Raw genomic sequence first — 19,068 nt, 5'->3', positions numbered from 1 at the left:
AGAAGATAAAATTAAGGTCATGCCGGACCTACTTAGGAACTCACTGCGGTAAAGTGCACAAAAAAAGTCAGTGTGCAGTAATGTTGTATTTAGTTGGCATGAGACTGGAAATCATGCTTAAAAACAGGTATGAAATGTTAGTTCTTGGATCACAGAGTGATAAATTATACACAGCCTCCATAAAGTCAAAGCTCAACTTCAGCTCTGTGCCAGAATAAAAGTGAGTTGATTAAAGTTTTACTGCATGTACTTCTAAGAGCGGTAATCTGTTTGCTAAGCCCAGCGTGGCTTTTGTGTTCTTGGTCTTTATGAGTTTAAATAGTGATGGGTTGATGGTAATTAGCAAAGCCTTGTAAATAGTTGGCAACTGTGCCACAACCCTGTAAAATAAGATTAGAAACTTCTAAACCATAGTCTATAGCATGTGAGGGAAGTCGATGCTTTCTGATTTTTATGACAGATATATGAAACAATGGATTTCTGGAAGGAGGAGGACATGTGAGGAAAGTAGAAGTGGTAGTTCTGGTTTAGAATAAATCAGTATACATAACTGCATCGTTATGATCAGTTGTGTTAAAATTAAATTTCCCTGCAGTCCCTGCAACTGATAACAGGCAAATAATCAATCACTCAATCAATCAATGGACTGTAATGGATATGCTATTTTCAGACGTCATTAAAGAAGTAACTTTTTAAACATGCTTTTTCCCTGCTATGGAAAATCCTTTGCTTCCGAAAATTAGATGCAAAAAGGAATCCAAGGCTGGGAGCAATAAAGCAATCACAAAAGAATCAGAATGATTATTTCTGTTGCAATGCAGTCAGGTGTTAGATATGCAAACAGCATCACTGTCAAATGCTGGGTGCTACTAAAATTTGACAGTGATTAAGTCATATTTCACAACCATCCTAGACTTATTTGTCAAGGTTTAGTAAATGACGTCTCTATCTAGATGTGCAAATCTATCCGTACTTCAACACAGGCCAGAAGCAGAATAATAACTACACCCTAAGGCAAAAGACTATGAACAAAGAGTGTGTTTATTTGCACTGGAAACAACTTGCCATTTTGACAAAGGGATATTTTATTTACTTTCTCCTGAAAACATAACAAATAAAATCAAATGTTATATTCAGAACAAGTATGCGAGCTACCCATGTATGTTTTGAGTTAGCATTTCATTTTTATTTTGTCAGTTTGAAACCCCAAATGCAATCGTGTGCTACAGTTATAATGCTACCTCTGTTCCTAGAACAGGGGCAATGGCTAATTGTGCAAAAGAATGTATGACCAACTGCCATTCACAAAGACCTCCTTAATAGCGAACAGATCATCTCATATTTTTAGAATACCGTCCCAACAATGAGATTTCATCTACCCACAAGTTGCCAAGCTTGAAATGTAAAGTCCTCTGTGTTCAATAAATGCAAAAGCTGGCATTCCACACACAGTCCATATGCATGTACTACTCCACTGATCTCTACCTCAAGCACAGAATCCCATTGTTGCCAATCAAACCAAAAATCTTCTAATATACTGCACAATGCTTTTTCCACTTTTGATTTTGTTTTTAAGCCAAATACTAAGTACATCATAAGGTCTGTTATGCTGTCATGGAAAACTTGTAACCATGGATCTCCAGTCTCAGGTACCAGGCTTCTCAGTTCTTCTAGATAGACAACTTAATCTTGAGTGTTGAACAGAAGTCAGCGTTTTAATGCGAATTACTCAGGCTAATTTACTCGCAAATCAAATTTTATGGCACAAGAAGCGCATAAACTTTAACTAGGGCTATTTTAGAATATTTATTGATATCAAGTTACCAAGTTGTAAGCTCTTAACAAAGCCAATCTTGACATCACAGCTGGCTGCTACATTATGACAGCAATATAAAGCAATGGCTTTAAGAATACAGCTGATTTATTTATAAATAAAAGGTATATATATTCTGACTTAAAATGTAATTATTCAACAATATTTTTACCTTATACACATACACTGATGAACTAGTATATAATTATTTACCCTCTATATAACCATAACTTGAAATATGCATGACAAAATGTGACTTGTTAGTTAATCACATTTGTCCACAATTAAAACTGGCTACATTAAGTCTGCCATCGGTACAGGTATCAAACAAGCATGTGTGTCAGGTGACCATAAGGGCAACCTCTCGTGTCAGGCAAGGCCACAACAAACACCCCTTGCCTTGTAATCAGTTAATCATTCCTTTTTGTCAGGGGCAGGGGGGAGGATAACAGCACCCCTGCAGGCCAGTGAACCAGCCTTCAAGACAGGACTTTCCACCCCAAGCAGTGCAGAGACGATGAAGAACCACATTGTATGATTCCCACAATGGCTACTCTGTCACCACAATCCCCACTAATTTCATTTGCCTGCGAGGTAGAGCAGAAATTCCCCAAGAATTCCTGTGAAGAAGAGTAGCCCCCAGTCTTGTGGACAAAAGTGTGTGTGTGTGCATACGTGCATGTCTTCCTTTGTACAGATCAAGAACTGCCTGTCGAGATGAACTTCTTCTGTAAGGGGCATTTAATGTCACACACACTCCCAAAATGGAATCATATCATCACTGGCATGAAAGTGCTGAACCGTATAATATGATGGGTATTGTTTTCAGAGCCATTTTTGATAAACCCAAACGTTTAGATGTTAGATTGGAATCTTAGTCTTATCATTAGCTTGTAGTATAAGAGGTAAAAAAAAAAAAAAGACAAAAAAAAGTACACTTTCAAGGCACCCAAAAATGAAAATCATGATGTTCCAAAACTGGCACTTTTTTACTGTTGAGCACAAAATATGATATTTTTAATATCTGAATTTTTGATTTTCCATTTTATGGATTTGAATAAATAAATAAATCTCAAAAAATGTGTTTCTTCATGTTCCACAGAAGTAAGTTATGATGTCTTAAAAATGTGATGGTACAAGGCTGATTTTTTAAATAATGGCTGTCAAAGTAACGCATTATTTAGTGTGATTAATGTATAAATACAGTTTAAAAAATGAAAATACAGTGGTTTTAAAACTTTTTCAAAGTCTATTTTTAACGTGACACTATGTCTTAAACAATGTGAAACAATGGAAAAAGTAAGTTGTAACAGAGCTTTCCTATTATAATTATGGTTAGGTTTATGGGTTGAACTTTATGGTTTGGGTCGTATGTTTTTTTGTTTTTTTTATGATTTGTACGATTGTTGAACAATTTGGGGACTTGTTCTTGTCAGTCCACACTGAAAAACAACTGAAAAATATCATATAAAACAAGAATGAATCCTGTGTGAAGACAAGCATCTTAGGTGAAAGATTCAGTTGATAGAGATTACTTAAATTATTGTTAATGCTACTGGATGATTCATTTTTAATAAACTGTAACACTGATCAATTACATTCATTCACTTTATCATTTCATTCAGTGACAGTCAGTGTTGCCTCACTATTTACTAATACAGAACGGCGTTCAGAGCAAAGAGCTTTTCATCTGTATTCTTAATCTTTGGCATCAGACACAAGCAAGCAGGGCCTTTGAAGCCCTGCCATGAATTCAAAACCATAATCATATTCCCAACAGGTCTAACTTAGTTTGAGATATTATTCATAACCATTATCCGGTGTATATTGGCGGTGAATAACCAGATTTAATGTTCTTAGACACTTGCTTCTTCCCTCATTCGATCTAGCTCATTAATCTATTGTGCAATTTACAATTATACCAGTCGACTTTATAATTTCTGTTACTAATCTTTCCTAATGAATGATTTTGATGGGTTTGATAAGATAAATGATTTAAACATATCTGTTTTTTATTAAAATGCAGAAAGACTGCCTCTCACATGTAATTGGATGAAACCCTTTTGAAAATTGTGACATACATTTTAAACATGATCTTGGCTCCACCAATGAAATCTGCGAGTTCCAGGACACCACACAAACATACAACTCAAAGTCTTAACCTCAGAGCTCAGCCTGCATTTAAACGGTATTCTTGTTTGTAAATACTGTGACATATTCAGCATGCAGGACTAAAATCAAAGGCTTTCAAGTATTTGATGCTACTTAGGTACCCACAGGCTTAATTTGAAAATTGATCTCTTTGAGTCACGCTCAAATCGCCACTGAAATGAAGACTGGCTTTCACACAACTGAACTTTGTTTTCAGGAAAGATTGCAGTATGTGGATTTTAGGCAACTGTTTCACATTGAAGGAGCTACAGCTTTCCTCAGGAGAGAATATTGTGCAAAAATGGGCAGGAAAACACATCACCTACATTTCTAAACTAAGGGTTTTTTCTTGTGTAACCATAGAAACATAGTGAAATATTGACCACATGTGTGTTTTAATTTATGGCTTCTGTTTTGGAGGTTTCAAATGTTGGAACACTGAAAGAGAACTTTTTTATATTTAAACAATTTTATGATCCATTTTTATTATATATATATCTGCTATTTATCACAGAGTAAAGAGGCACCTATGTTTGTAAAAGACTCAATGGCAAAGCCTTTTTTTCAATTGAAACACTCTATACACATGCCACACAAACAGATGCCACCAAAATAGTAAACGAAGGTAAAATAACCCATTTTGATAGTATTAAGTGGCAAATAAAATTATGTACAGTATATTTATAATCAACATCAAGTTCATTCATCATCTTGGATAAAAGGTTTCGCTGAGCTTTTTGCAATACATTTTAGGATTACCACATTCACGGTTACATTCAATGTCGCCATAGACTCTGACCAAAATAAAGTGTCTAAAAATGCCTGTGCAATTTTTCTGCCAATTGAAGAACAACTGTAATGGCCTAAATCCTTTCTATAAACGCAACTCACCAAGGATTGGAATAGAGTTTGTTGGTCTGTAACTTATGCCAACATCTCTGTTACTCTAAAGCAGGGTCATTTGATGACCTCTGGGCAGTGTCCCAGACCACTGTGGCCTCCCAAACAAAACGTTGGACCCAACTAGTAGCTCGTCCTTCTCAATAAAAGTCCTAGCATATTACCTAGCAGTATCTTTCTTCAAGTGCTGTAACATAGGGATAGGATAAGCAGTCTGGAATTAATTATGGTCTCTTCACCTACTTGAAACCAAAACCAGAGGGATAATAATAGCGCCATACAGTGAAGGTCAAGTTTACAAAATAATGCATCTATACATCTATACCCACTATACATCTGCTAATATACTGTTTCTTAAAATATATTTTCTTTATTTATCTTGCTGATACTTTCTCACAAGATTGCACTTATTTGATAAAAAAACAACAACACAGTGAAACATTAATATTGTGAAATAATATTGCAATGTAAAATAACAGTTTTCTATTTTAAAATGTAATTTATTCCTGTACATTTTTTTTTATTTTTTTTTTTTTTTTTTTTTTTACTTTTCTGGGTTATTTTATAAACAAAAAGTTCAAAATAACATAATTTACTGGAAATAGAAATCTTTTGTAACATAAATGCCGTTTGTTGCAGTCAAATGCTGTAACACTGTCCTTTTTATCAATTTAAAGCATCCTTTAAACTGACATTTTAAAATATATTAAAGTAGAAAACAGTTATAATTGTACCGATATTTCACAATACACTTAACTGTCACCGTCCCACCTGTGGGACGCTTGGCGCTCTTTTTATTTTTCTTTTTTTTTGTCCTTTTTCTCTATAAAATGTTTTAGTAATCATCATAAATTATATATCATTGGAAAGCTTAGAAGCCCAAGATTCATCCTGTGAAAACCATTTTGAAATCGGACATTGCGTTACCATGGAAATGGTAATTTAAAATCTTATGGCGGTCTCCTCCCCCTTAGTGGGCAGTGTCAAGTGTCATATTACAAAATGCATTACGGTCTTTTAGAATCAAAACTTTTTATAATCTTGGCAACAAACATATCATTGGAAAGGTCTGAGTCTCAGGATTCCATATTTGGTGGTTATTTTGAGTATTGAAGTAAAATATACAGAGAAATCTAGAGAAAAATTCATTAAGCAAAATTCAAAGGAGTTTTGATGGCTCCCAGTGGCTGTTTGTGGTATGACGCCCTAAATAAAACCTCACAGGAACCTCAGTCATATCAACTTCAAATTTGGAACATAACTTATTTAGACACAAGGCTTTAATTTTATACCAATTTTAGAGTAAAACCTGTTATGTAAAATATTTATAATAAATAAAATAAAATAAAAATAATATAGCACATTTTATTTACAGTACATTTAAACTTCTATAACTTTTTGATACGTCAATTTTTTGAAAAAATTCCACTTTTGCCAAAATCTGCTAATTTTCTTCTTTAAAAAGAGACCAACCTTAGGTCTATATTCCAAAGTGTTCATAAGATACAACAATTTAAGTTTGGATAGTGCACTTTAATGCCTATTTAAAAAATGGGGGGTGACAGTTAAGGGGTTAACTGTATATTTGATTAAATAAATACAACTTTAAAAAATAAGAGTCTTATTTCATTCTGGCATTGACTATACTCTGAACTATAGCACATCAGCCTTTTCAAATTAATTCAGCTAAAGCCATTGACGGCGTCAGCGTTTGTCAGGGTTTTTAAAACTAGGTTACACAGAACCGATGCTCCTTTAATGAATCCTAATAATGGAGGTCATCAGACATTATTTAATTTCGCTGGCCCTTCCACCTCATCATTAAACTCCTTACTGCCATACCTCAACCGCTAACAGTGAGAAATGTATTTTTCTTCTGGAAGATGCTGGTCATAATTGACGGTCTAGCCCTCTCCACAGGTTTCCATGAGCTGAAGGTGGAACTACTTCCAGTTGTGGTCAGCCGTGTTACCTCACACCACATGGCTGAGAGGACGATCGGGAGAATGAAGCAGACGAGGGGTGCGGTTACACCATAACCAGTTTGTGCTGCTGCCAGGGGCCAAACCCACAGGCTGAGTGAGTGCAAATACATGGTGAATGACAGAGAAAACAAACTGAGAGAAAGAGGGTGACGCAGTATTTAGGCAGTCAGAGTGCAGAGGCTGCTTAATGAGATGTGTAAACACAGCATTTACACTCTACTCGAAAAAAGTGACTATACCGTCCCAGATGTTTAAACAAGCTTGTTTTGGAAGCACGACAGAAGCATGATTTTATTTAGAAGAGTTCAGGAAACTTAAGCTTTAAAGATTTGCATTAAATGTGTTGTGAGTGTTGAGAGCAATGTTTTGAATCAAACACTGCATGGGAATTCACACATACATTGCACTGACAAAGCAACTAGACGTTACCACACATGAGTGGCTTTGACTACTGTATTGTATAAAAGCAAATTTTTGTTGTAAAAAATGCTATAAATGTGTAAAATGTTGTCTGAAAAATATTTACTTTCGACAATAATTACTTTACCACACTCCCATTTATACTGTGAAAAATATTACAAGTGCAAACTCCTTACAGAGCAGAATGAAACAGTAATAATGTCAGATTTATAAAATGTTACTTTATTTCATATTCTATTATTTTTTTTTAAATTTAATTTAATTTAATTTAATTTAATTTAATTTAATTTTATTTTATTTTATTTTATTCCTTTTTTTCTTAGAACATTTCCTAAAAAGGCCACCACGGGGTCCCTGGATGACAGTTTAAAAACCCTTGAACGATTTGAAAAAATGATGCACAGAAATGGTCAGCATTCTGACTGTTACATTCAAGTATTCATCTTGATAATATTATGCATATTACACAAATTCCATTTTAGAATGAATTTTGAATAAATATTATTCCTTCTCAAGAAATAATTACTTCTTATTTCCTTATCATACCAAATTTTTAAAAAGCCATGCCTAATTGTGCAGCCCACCAATAATGTTAGGGCATATGACCAATACTACAGCCACTATGTGACTCATCACATCTTATTCTAATGTATTTGTATTTCCACAGAATCAAGTTGCTGTTGGCAGAAAAGTGAATTCGAAATGCTGACATCCACAACAAAACTATGCTAATTCAGTAAATGCGTAATTATTGCTGATTGTACAGCTGCACATTCCTAAATTTATATAAAATGCCATGGAACAAGTGTCTCAGACCCAATACTTCCTTCTTTCATCAATTTCTGGCCGATACACAACAGTAAATAGATGAAGGTCAAGTATGCATACCTCATCAGCTGCTGTGAGGTGCACTGGTATGACGCCAGCTTGTTTTGGTTAGTACCTGTGTAAATCTGGGACCTCCGCCAGTGGCTCATGTTCCAGTGTTTTCCTCCCAGGCCAGCAGCTCATAAAGCTGTCAGTGCACTTGTAGTCCTGGTCACCTTTGCCACGGTTTAAGTCAGCAAATTTCCTCCATCTTGCCTCACTCGCACTCTCATCACTCTTGTACACACATGACCTCAGACATGACGTGCATTGTGCAACTCACGACAGACATGTTGCTTTACTGCTGGAAAAAAAAATATATAAATAAAAAAAAGAGATCGCAAATTACTTATAAATATGCATATACTCATCATAAATATGAGTAATGAGTAGGTCATTTAAATAATAAAAACATGACATCCAGCAACCGTTGCCTGAATCCCTTGTGTTCATCACTGACATGCTTCTGGGGATGTGAACATAATTATTCCCAAACAATGTAACAATCATTTTTATTGTCAGAATGACTCAGCCGAGTGCATCTGCCACAGTCACTAGAACGATATCGCTTTAAGATTTGTACCATCCACATACTCGTTCAGCCGGGAATAATTAGACTTGTTTTGTAGTTTGTACTGTTTTAAATGTTTCCTTCAGTATGACTTCAATGCAGATAACTGGCTCATGCGGTCTGTGTTTTGAGTTTTAATCGTTGTGAAATGATTTCCCAGGGGTCAACATCCTCACTGGGAGGAAAGGCGGTGTGAAGCAAATATCAAAACATGGGTTTTCCATAAACAATAGACAGATCAGAAAAAAAAGGATCAGGTCACAATCACTCTACAATGAAGGGTTATAAAGCTACTATGCTGCAAAACTATATTTAGATCCATTATATATTGCTAAAAAATACATTTCTTTTTCAGAACATACTTACTATGTTCTTACAGCATACAAGTAATTCATGTTAATGCAGCTTTACCAGACTTCTATCAGATTTTTTTTAAAACCAACAATAGTCCTTGATGTAAATGGATTATTGCACATACTAGTTTTTTTTGTAGATTTTTTTTTTTCTCGAGTGTTTATGTGAAGTTGTCCATTGTGTCAGACAATCACTTTGCTTTCTATTATGAACACTTCCCATAGAAAACAGAAGCTCAAGAAATGCATACTCCTGCTTTCATTTTTAAGTTCTACATTCTACAGTAAACAAGAAAGCTCACAAAAGGTCACAATGATGGCAGTTTAGATCCCATGACACTTCAGCTACTGTCTGCTTCATTAGTATGGTAATTGTTTTGACCTCCAAATTGCCCATTAGAAAGATGATCAGGCCATTAGCAGATGTCAATAGTGCCTTATGTCTTATAATTGTCATTACTGGTTGGCCTGCAATGTGCAAATTTGGATTTTACCAGTGGGATCATTCAAACATACTAGAGGCTACAAGTATTTTCTGCGAGCTCTTGCATCAGATTCATTCATTACATATTTCTCCCAAATGCATTTTATAAATCTTTAACCTACACATTTATAGCAATGCTCAAAGTGAGCTGGAAAATTGATAGGGAGGTTAGTTATACTGTTCCTTACAACTCCAAAAAACAAAAATAGCTCTTTTCCCAAGAAATGCAGTGTATGAAGCGAGGGTTTTAGAGTCTCTGTGACGGAAGGAGAGACAGATTCTGATAGCACACAAACATCTCTATTCACGGAACATTTCAGTGGAGTCATCTGTTTTACTGGAGATTGACTTTTTGTGTGTGTGTGTCAGAAGAAAAAAAGGACGTTTTAGTGTGATCCTAGCTGTAATGGGCTACCAAAACACATGTGTCTTTGTGTTAGCTGCCCAAATCGCTTGATGAGACTGGAGGCTATTTTTTTGAGTGCACCAAAAATGTCAGATGCATTTTTACATGCTTCTGACATTCTGAAACGTCAGGAAAAGTGCCTTTCACATGGTTCTATTATCATTTAAAGTGAAATAAAGCACATATGACATTTTATAAAATTGTCACATATTCATATGTTAAGTTAAGATCCAGCTTGTCTTGAGATACTGAATGCATGCAAAAACAGGCATTTTTTAATCCATACTGTAAATTACTTTTCAACTGACTTGTGATTTTAAGTTCAGATTTAACACTTTAGGGTGTTGTAACTAATGTCAAAAGGAAACTTTTTGTCACACCTGTAAATAATTTTACAGACCACAATACTGTATTTTGCATCTTTTTGTGAATAATACATTTATTTTAACATAATCACATAGGAATTATTTAGGAGTTTTCAGTGTAATGGCAAAAAGTGCTGGTAACTGTCTAACTCACAGGGTAGTTTATGAGCCAGTCTCTCAGGAAAATGTCACCTCTCGCACCGAATTCATTTATTCTCTTATATTTTCTTACATCAGGAATGGAGACAATTTTGAAGACATAATAATAAAGCTTTAACACTCTTGCCTTGTTTTATTTTATACTAATATTTTGATTTTGTTTTATATATTTTTAATTTAGACACCCGCTGGAGGTCCCCAGACCTGGGGTTTAAAACCCAACCAGACTTGCCCCAGAAGAACACTTTTATGTAAAGCAGCTTGCACATTTATTATAGTTTGATTATTAAGTAGATCATGAAGCTTACAGTGCAATCAGAAAGTATTCATAATGGCAAAGTGAAAATGGAATTTTAGACGTGTCTGTAAATTTATAAAAAAAATAAAAAAAATTTAAAAAAATGAAATATCAAATTTACATAAGTATTCAGTGCTTAGTTGAAGCACCTTTGGCAGCAATTACAAGTCATCGGTGGACAGCCATTTTCAGTCAGGGCTCTGGCTGGGCCACTCTAGGACATTCACAGAGTTGTCCCCAAGCCACTCCTGTGTTGCCTTGGCTGTGTGCTTAGGGTCATTGTCATGTTGGAAGGTGAACCTTCGGCCCATGAGGTCCTGAGCGCTGTGGAACAGGTTTTCATTGAGGATATCTCTGTACTTTGCTCCATTCAACTTTCCCTCAACCCTGACCAGTCTCCTAGTCCCTGCTGCTGAAAAAGCATGATGCTGCTACCAGCACACTTTACTTTTGTGATGGTACTGTGCAGATGATGAGCAGAGCTTGTTTCCTTCAAACATGATGCTTAGAATTGAGGTTCATTAGACCAGAGAATCTGGTTTCTCAGAGTCTGAGGGTCCTTTAGGTGCGTTTTTGCAAATTCCAAGTGTGTTTTCGTGTGTCTTCACTGAGGAGAGGTTTGAGTTTGGCCACACCGCCACAAAGCCCAGATTGGTGGAGTGTTGCAGTGATGTTTGTCCTTCTGTAGGTTTCTCCCATCTGCATATATGATCATGGAGCTCGACTAGAGTGACTATCAGGTTCTCGGTCACCAGTCTAGACAAAGTCCTTCTCCATCAATTGCTCAGTTTGGCTGGGCAACCAGCCCTTGGAAGAGTCCTGGTTGTGCCAAACATCTTCCGTTTGAGAATTATGGAAGCCACTGTGCTCTTGCAGCAGAATTTTTTTGTAGCCTTCCCCAGATCTGTGCTTTGATAGTCCTGTATCTGAGCTCTGCAGGCAGTTCCTTTGACCTCATGACTTGTTGTTCGCTCTCATGTGCATTGTCAGCTGTGAAGCCTTTTATTGAGAGGTGTGTGCCTTTTCAAATCATGTCCAATCAATTTAGTTTACCACAGGCGGACTTCAGTCAAGGTGTAGAAACATCTCAGCAATGATCAAAATCAATGGGAGGCACCTGAGCTAAATTTCAAGTTTTGTTGCAAACAGTCTGAATATTTATGTTAATGTGATATTTCAGGTTTTTCTTTTTAATAAATTTACAGACATTTCTAAAATTCTGTTTTCAATTTGTAATTATGAGGTACAGAGTGTAGATTAATGAGGAAAAAAATATTTAAACAATTGTAATTGTAGTCAGGCTGCTACATAACAAAATTTAAAAAAAGTGAGGGGGGTCTGAATACTTTCTGAATGCACTGTATGCCTAATAAAATAACAAAAACAAGGGTTAGACTAGCATTATTACATTGCAACAGTTGCATTACATTGCAACAAAAGAAGTTTTTTACATTTTTTTTTTAAATTGTTTTTTTATGTTTTAATTTGTGCTAGGCGACGGGGTAATCGCAGGTATAGCTCACAGACTGTTCCGGTTCCTCACTGGCATCTTTGTACCTGATATTCTTTCTGACCACTATCCTCTTCAGCAAAGGTTACTGAGGTCGTGCCATGACCCCAAACCTTTTCAAACTGGGTACGGGTCCAATTGTTGAAGCGGCCAATCAAAAGCAAACTCACTAATCAAGCCTGATACAGCCTCTTCATAACTCATTAGAGAGGTCGTTGGGAATTCCCTTAATGAGTTTTAAATGCTGTTGTGTGGCCACGTTGCAGAAGAGTGAGATGAGGACTGAATAGCCTGTGCGGAGGACTGGAGTGATGGAAGGTGTGAGTGAAGTGGAGAGCACTGAGCTAAAGAATAGGATTAAACAGAGTGACAGCTGGAATCACATCACTGAAGTTAACTAGATGAGAGGAGCTTGGCAAGGTAGCTCGGCTAGTGAGACAGCGAGGAGTTGCTGTAGTTAACACTTCTGTCAGGTCACTGCTCATGGAGACACTCTGTGGTGAATGGCTGCAGGCTGTGTTTATGGTATAGGAGTTAGAAAGTGTTAAAATATGAACTGCTGACAGTAATGTCTAAAAATCTGAGGGAAAGAAAGAGGATAAATGCCTCTTCATAAAGTTGCCGATAATGATGATTAAACAGTAGGATATTAGCAAAATATATACAGTATAGTCCACAAAAGTATTTGGACACTTATATGTCACAATATCATTGCATTAATAAAATATCAAACCAAATGACAATTAATTTAAAGAAAGACAGTGTAAGCAAGACATTTTATAAGAACAAGTTTATTAGTTCTTAAATAAAACAAAAAAACAAAACAATAGCTATGCTGTTAAAAAATGAAGACAACCTTTAAAGTGTGTAAAAAAGTGACACTAGTTTTGAGAAAATGTCTAGACTCAAGCCACTTGTTTTCATGTTTTGTTTTCAAATGCAATGAAATTCATGGAGTTTTGTTTGTGTCTGAAGTATTAAAATATATGCATTCAAACATAGGGAACATCATTGACCTAAATATTTTTTTTAAATAATATATTCATAATATTATTAAATTAAATAAATTATTGTCTTTTAAGACACTGTGTCCTTTTGGGTGTTCAGTGCAATCATTTAACCATTGTATTTCCTCATTCAGCAAACCACACCTGGGGAAACAACCTGATGTTGTCACTTCTTCTCTGTGGTCTACACTGCTGCAACATTCTTTTGACCACATAAAACATGAAATGTGTAAACAATTATTTTAAATAAATAGTAAAGGTTTTGCTGTAAATTAATCAAAAGAGATTATATATTGCTAATTAAATATATATATGAAGCTAATCAAATTGATATGTTTAATGAAGTTTAATGAAGGACAGCCTTACTTTATGTGCTGTGTGAAATTTTCCAGTAGGCTACTTCCTTTTGCTGTTAAGATGTTGATTCCTAGTTTGAATCATTTCAGAGGAATGTAACTTTATAGGGCATCATCTTTGCAAAACACCTAGACTTTTTAAGACTGTTGCTAAAAGAAAAGGTCAGTTAGTGAATTGAGAAATATGTTTTTCTAGCAAGAAAACCAGATCACAAAACTTGTTTCATTTAGAGACAAATATCTCTAATGATAAGCTGTAGTTCATAAAGTAACTGCTCTGAAGCAGTGATTCAGTGTGTTTATTAGGTGAGAATTTGCACTACTTTTTGACCATTCGATTTCCATATTAAAAATACAGACTTGGTCACATTGAATGTTTGTTTATATATGCAGCCAACAACAAGGATTTCCTTTTTTATTTTAATTTTTTATTTTAATTTAAACCACAGACTCAAAACTAGATAAACTATTAATTTGGCCATGGCATTGTTTATTCATCATTTGTCAGAAACTATGTGAAGAACGCCATAACTTTTAAACAAGAAGACCTGTTAATATTATACTGTACCTGACAAGCTGAATGTAAATTCGACAAAGTACTTCTTCACTGATGTTTCATTCTGGTTCATTTGATATTTGAAGCTTTGCGTGCTGCCTCTGTGGAGCTTGTGTGCGGTAGTCACAAGAAGTGGAAGTATAAACAAGGATTTGCTCCCGTTTTAAAACAGTCCTGAGAAATAGCGGCCTTCAGGTGCTGTAAACAACCAGGAACAATACAGGTTTGACAAACTCTTTCACATTTTCTTTTTTCTTTCTTTTTTTTTTTAAAATCACAGAATATCATAGGTGTACTATATGACCTTTGTGAATATATGTGTGTGATTTATGGTTTATGGGAGATTTAAGATTTGGTAAAACTTCTGTCCTGGGTGGGTCTCATTGGGTCATACACTCTGCACAATAATGCCTTTGTGTTCATGTCTGAATGTACATACAAATAATGTTTGTATGTTTGTTTGTTTTCTCATTTTAGTAGTTTATTATCTGATTGAAGTGCCTACTTGGAAATTTCCTGTTGCATTCCCTGAGATGGAGATTCTACTATACATACATACATATATATATATATATATATATATATATATATATATATATATATATATATATATATATATATATATGTATGTATACACACACACACACACACAATGATGAAAAAAATTATTTTTGCAACGTGGCCACACTACAGCATTTAAAATTCATTAAGGGAATTCCCAATGACCTCTCTAATGAGTTATGAAGAGGCTGTATCAGGCTTGATTAGAGAGTTTGCTTTTGATGGGCCGCTTCAACAATTAGGACCTGTACCCAGTTTGAAAAGGTTTGGGGTCATGGCACGACCTCAGTAACCTTTGCTGAAGAGGATAGTGGTCAGAAAGGATATCAGGTACAAAGATGCCAGTGAGGAACCGGAACAGCCTGTGAGCTACCTGTGATTACCCTGTCCCCTAGCACAAATTAAAACATAAAAAAGGAACATGTAAAATACTTCTTTTGTTGCAATGTAATGCAACTGTTGCAATGTAATAATGCTAGTCTAACCCTTGTTTTTGTTATTTTATTAGACATACAGTGCATTCAGAAAGTATTCAGACCCCCTCACTTTTTTTTAATTTTGTTATGTAGCAGCCTGACTACAATTACAATTGTTTAAATTATTTTTTTCCTAATTAATCTACCTCATAATTACAAAGTGAAAACAGAATTTTAGAAATGTCTGTAAATTTATTAAAAAGAAAAAAGGTGCATGACGTCCCTGCTTACAGTTGTGATTATTTCTGTATTATTTCTGTATTCTGCGACTTCCATAGATGTCAGTTGAGGTGTTGGATTGGGAGAAAGATGTGCTGTTTTGGCCCTTATTTATATATTTAAATTAGATTATTGGATAAGGCAAGTGTATTGTATATGTTTCTCTTCTAGTTTTATGTTTGTGTGATATGCATTGGCAAAGAACTTGAGAATGAAAAAAAATTAATGGTAAACCAAGCCAGTTTGTCACTTCTGTCGTAATAATGACATACACTTGAGAGTGTGGGAGTCGCAGCACATCCACTTTTGTTTAGCTTGTTTATTTCCCACGACCTGCTCTTAAAGCCAGAGTTGCAAAAATGCCACTGATGGTGCCAGTTCCTTCTAAACTACAGTGGCACTTGTGAGCAAGCTTATTTTTTTATTTTTTATTTCGAGTTGTTATTATTTCCGGTTGTGTTTAATCAGGCACTCCCTTTTTAATACTATTTCCCCCCACTACTATTGATATTATTGATTGTCTCTACCATAACATACATCTCAAACAGGGATGAAAGTTCCTGCAGGCAAGATTAAAAGGATCGCTTGATTTGACGTGCTGGAGAAACACCTATGAAACAAAGAATTTATGATGGCTGCTTCCTCCTTGTTACTTTCATCTCACAAAAGAAAACATCAGTAATAGTTTCCCTTTCCGACCACTCGGTGACTATTCACCCGGGCTCCTGGACTGATGTGGACTTTCCAGACACAAAAGACACTCCTGGCGTGCAGTCAAGGCGCCTCCCTCCATGTAGAGTTTTCATAGCCATAATTGTTACTTAAAATATGCTTTCTCTGAGTGAAGGGAAATGGCTCAACTATTACTGTCAGTGTTTTTCTTTTGATGTGTTTCATTGCTGTAAATCAGGGGGTGGTTTCACATTCCATCCTTGTGTTTTTAGACAGGAAATGTAACAGACAAGAGAAGAGAGGCCGTTTTGAGCTGTTATGTAAACACGTTATTTACCTTGTAATTTATGGAAACATGCTTTTGTTTTTCATGCATTTCTTTTTGCATCTAAATACTGTACCCTTGAGATGCCAATCCACATTGCAATGTATATACCTCATGCATTCATCACTATGAAAAGTAAGTCTGTTGCTTCAAATGTTTGGGGTCTGTAAAATTTTATTTGAAGGAAATTATACTTTTATTAAGCAGGGATGCATTACATTGATCAAAAGTGGCAATAAAAAGACTTCAAAATATTGCAAAACAATTCAAATACTAAAAATGTTGCTTTTTGTTCATCAAGAATCCTGTCAAAAGGTATCACAGTTTCCACAAAATGTTTAAGCAGCACAACTCCTTAACTGCAAATCAGCATATTAGAATATTTTATATTTTTCTGAAGGATCATGTGACACTGTCGACTGAAGTAATGGCTGCTGAAATTCAGCTTTATCATTACATGAATAAATTGCATTGCAAAAAAAATAATAATAAAAAACATTCAAAAAGTTATTTTAAATTGTAAGAATATTTCTGCCTTTACTGTACTTTGATCCTATAAAGAGACTTTTTCAAACACACACACACACACACACACATACACATACACAAACTTACTGATCCCAAACTTTTGACAGTAGTGTACACTTCCTACCCATTTGAAAAAAAATAAAAGAAAGAAATTGGATTCTGATGGTATTTCACCCTTCTAAGATATCCTCCATGACTCTACAATCCTTTCCTTCCCAAACCAATGTACTAAATAAAAAATGTCATTCTTTGCTATGGGCGTGTGTGCTGCATATAACTACATTAGCCACCAGTCGTGACAGTGTCTCTCATATGGGAAGAAGAATAACATGAAAAATTTTTTTCCGCTATCACGCATGACCATAAAAAACCACCGCTCCAGGGCTCTGTCCCAATCTAAACACATTTTGTCATAACTGAAAGCCTCTACCTTTTCTGCAGATACATGGTGTAGCATTTCCAAACTGCGGCTGAACACTCTGTCAACATTGTCTGTTATAACAAGAGACTACGGTGGGAGGTTAGGGAGCTGTGTACTCAGGCAGGGCTCGGTTTTCCCCTCACTAAAGGCTCTGGCCGTGAGTGATGAGTACCCAGTCAGACATACCAGATGCTTCATCTTTGATTTGTTGTCCCAGCAACCTGGCACCTCCAAGCCAACCCACCAGACTCCTTTTTTGATCCCCACCGCCAACAAAAACCATAATCATTCGACAAGCTGCTGTTCCCAACATTCCCTAAAACCTCCCATTATATACCCTCTCTGCTGTGCCAGCTATCGGAAATCTAGAGATTTCCATCTTTACTTCTTCTTTTGGAGAAATGAAAGAATCCCCAAAGAATCTAAGCATAGAAATGTAAAGAAACCAAAAATGAGGAATAGAATATACAGAATATGGCCATCAGTAATAAAGATCTGTGTTTATATACATATATGTTTGTATAAATACATACAGTGGGTAAAATAAGTATTGAACACGTCATCATTTTTCTCAGTAAATATATTTCTAAAGGTGACAACCCAAGTAATTCATACACCAAGAAAACAATACAAATAAGTTCAGAAATGAAGTTTTATGTAATAAAATGTATTGACCCAGGGAAAAAGTATTGAACACACTTACTGAAATTTATTTAATACTTTGTACAAAAGCCTTTTTGGTAATGGCAACTTCAAGACGCCTCCTGTATGGAGAAACTAGTTGCATGCATTGCTCAGGTGTGATTTTGGCCCATTCTTCCACACAAACAGTCTTCAAATCTGGAAGTTTCATGGGTCTCTTCTATGAACTCTGATCTTAAGTTATTTCCATAGATTTTCTATTGGATTCAAGTCAGGTGATTGGCTGGGCCATTCTACCAGCTTTCCTTTCTTTCTCTGAAACCAAATGAGAATTTCCTTTTCTGTGTGTTTGGGATCATTGTCTTCTTGGAATCGGATCTTCATCATCCTGGTAGATGGCAGCAGATTTTTGTTTGAGATAATTTGTTTGAGAAGAATGTCTCAGTACATTGTTCCATTCCTTCCTTCAATTATATGAATTTTGCCAGTGCCACACCATGATGTTTTGGGGTGATGTGCCATTTGACCTCCAAGCATGGTGTGTATTATGGCATCCAAAGGGTACAATTTTTGTCTCATCTGACCAGAATATATTCTCCCAGTATTTCACAGGTGTGTCTAAATGTTGTGCAGCAAACTTTAAACATGCTAAAACATGTTTTTTCTTCAGCAACAGAGCCTTGTGTGTTGGGCGTGCACACAGGCCACGGTGGTTGAATTCATTATTTATTGTTTTCTTTAAAACAATTGTACATGCTAATTCCAGGTCTTTCTGAAGCTCTCCACAAGTTGTCCTTGGCTCTTGAACAACTCTTCTGATAATTATTTTCACTCCTCTGTCAGAAATCTTGCGAGGAGCACCTGGTCGTGGCCAGTTTATGGTGAAATTATATTCTTTCCACTTCCAGATTATGGCCCCAGCAGTACTCACTGGAACATTCAAGTATAGAAATCCTTCTGTAACCAATGCCATTAGTATGTTTTGCAACAATAAGGTTGTGAAGGTCTCGAGAAAGCTCTTTG

This window comes from Cyprinus carpio, chromosome B9, assembly GCF_018340385.1.
Source record: "Cyprinus carpio isolate SPL01 chromosome B9, ASM1834038v1, whole genome shotgun sequence".
In the NCBI taxonomy this organism is placed as follows: Eukaryota; Metazoa; Chordata; class Actinopteri; order Cypriniformes; family Cyprinidae; genus Cyprinus; species Cyprinus carpio.
Note: the sequence above shows the minus strand (reverse complement) of the source record.